The 1739-nt window shown below is 31.1% G+C and overlaps 1 non-coding gene across 1 annotated transcript; it reads right to left on the bottom strand.

Moving 5' to 3' along the window:
* Positions 1 to 326: 326 nt before the first annotated feature.
* On the bottom strand, positions 327 to 399 carry Trnat-ugu. Its single transcript has one exon. It is a non-coding gene; the product is annotated as a tRNA-Thr (tRNA).
* Between the last annotated feature and the right edge of the window lie 1340 nt (positions 400 to 1739).

Raw genomic sequence — 1739 nt, 5'->3', positions numbered from 1 at the left:
GGACGCTTTTTTGGGTTTTAAGCCAAAATTCGGAACTTTGCATAGGACTTTTACAGATAGATAAAAGGTTTAACGGGATAAAAAATGTATATTATAAGATTCTATATGGACATTTTGCATACCGAATTTAAAAAAAAAAATTAATTCAAGCATGTAAAAGTATCCAGTCGATTTTTAATTGCGGTATAAATTTTATTATTGATTTTATTATTAAAATTCATATATAATTTCGTTTATTTTCAGTGCGAATTCAAACGTTTAATAATTTAAGTTTTAATAAATAAAAAATATATACATTTTCAACAAATTTAAGTTACAAAAATAAATGCCCCCAGTGAGAATTGAACTCACGACCCCTGGTTTACAAGACCAGTGCTCTAACCCCTGAGCTATGGAGGCTTGCAAAAAAGCTGAAAAATATTAATTGTATTGCCACTGTGACTTAATTACCATGGCAACGCAACCTTAATTTTAATGTACTTATTATTTATATTTATATGGTATATCAAAACAAGTTTAGACGTTTGTTGAAAATAGTTCATTATATATGTGTGAGAAGTGATTTTAAAATTGTGCTGAACTAATAAAAATATAAGTTTTACTGCTATAAAATGGCGACTTCAGTGACAATTAAATTTGCGGCCTCTGGTGTAAAAGAATTGTGCTTTATGGAGGTTAGTTTAGCAAATATTTATTTTAGTTAAGTCTTTGGCTGTCATAATCCTAGACAATATTAGAATACGACGTATTCATAACTAAGTATACAGAATCTAATAGTATTCTACAGAATCTGTCATCTGATTATCGTCAACAACATAAATAATACAACACTGTACTTTTTTAATTAATTGTCCTTTAATTATAAATAATGCATTTTGTGATACGACCCCGACGAGTCGTGTTTTATAAGCTATTCGTGAGCGCGATGATGCGTTACGGTGTCGAATTCAATAACATTGTTATATTCATAGTCATGGCACTGACAGGCGATTTAAATTAACTGTTCATAGATATATTAATAATGAATTCTAAAACTAATGAAAAATGGTAGCTCTTCATAGACCTGCATAGACTACATAGACTGCTAGTCGAGGGCAAAATAAGTGCATGAAGATAGAAAGGGACTGTGACGTCACTTGCTGAACGAGCGCAGCCGACAATCGTAGAACTCTCCCGATTGATTAAATGTTATATGCATAACGTAAAATTAAACCGTGTGCTTGAAATTGTTAAAGTGTTGTGAAGAAAAAAAAAACAGTTATTACTCCTGAATAGTTAAACGTCATATGCATAGACCTTATAATATATAAATAATTTTAACAGATGGATTCGATTAAAATTAATAATATCATTTTTTACAAAATTATCAGTCAACACAATTGCCTTTATATTATTAAAATAAAACAAATGACATTTAATCAATCGGTAGAATTCCGACGATCGTCGGCAACGCACGTTCAGCAAGTGACGTCTCAGTCCCATCTATCTTTGTACACTTTATACAACTGAAAGCATATGAAGACTAGCAGCCCATGTAGTATACGGTCTATGCAGCTCCTACATAATATCTTGGGCTATATAGCAACTTTTAACAAAATTGTTGCGGGATACAGGGATTAGCCATGCATTCATCGACATTTCTACAAACAATTCCTAAATTTATGGTTTTAAATCTTTTCACATTGTTGACTTCCTCAGGGTAAGTTATAGTGAACGCAAAAAAATCGCAAATGAATATT

The sequence above is a fragment of the Ctenocephalides felis genome, unplaced genomic scaffold (genome assembly GCF_003426905.1).
Source record: "Ctenocephalides felis isolate EL2017-DRISC unplaced genomic scaffold, ASM342690v1 CF-g0.4_SCAFFOLD_02205, whole genome shotgun sequence".
Lineage (NCBI taxonomy): Eukaryota > Metazoa > Arthropoda > Insecta > Siphonaptera > Pulicidae > Ctenocephalides > Ctenocephalides felis.
Note: the sequence above shows the minus strand (reverse complement) of the source record. Positions and strands in the feature narration are given on the sequence as shown.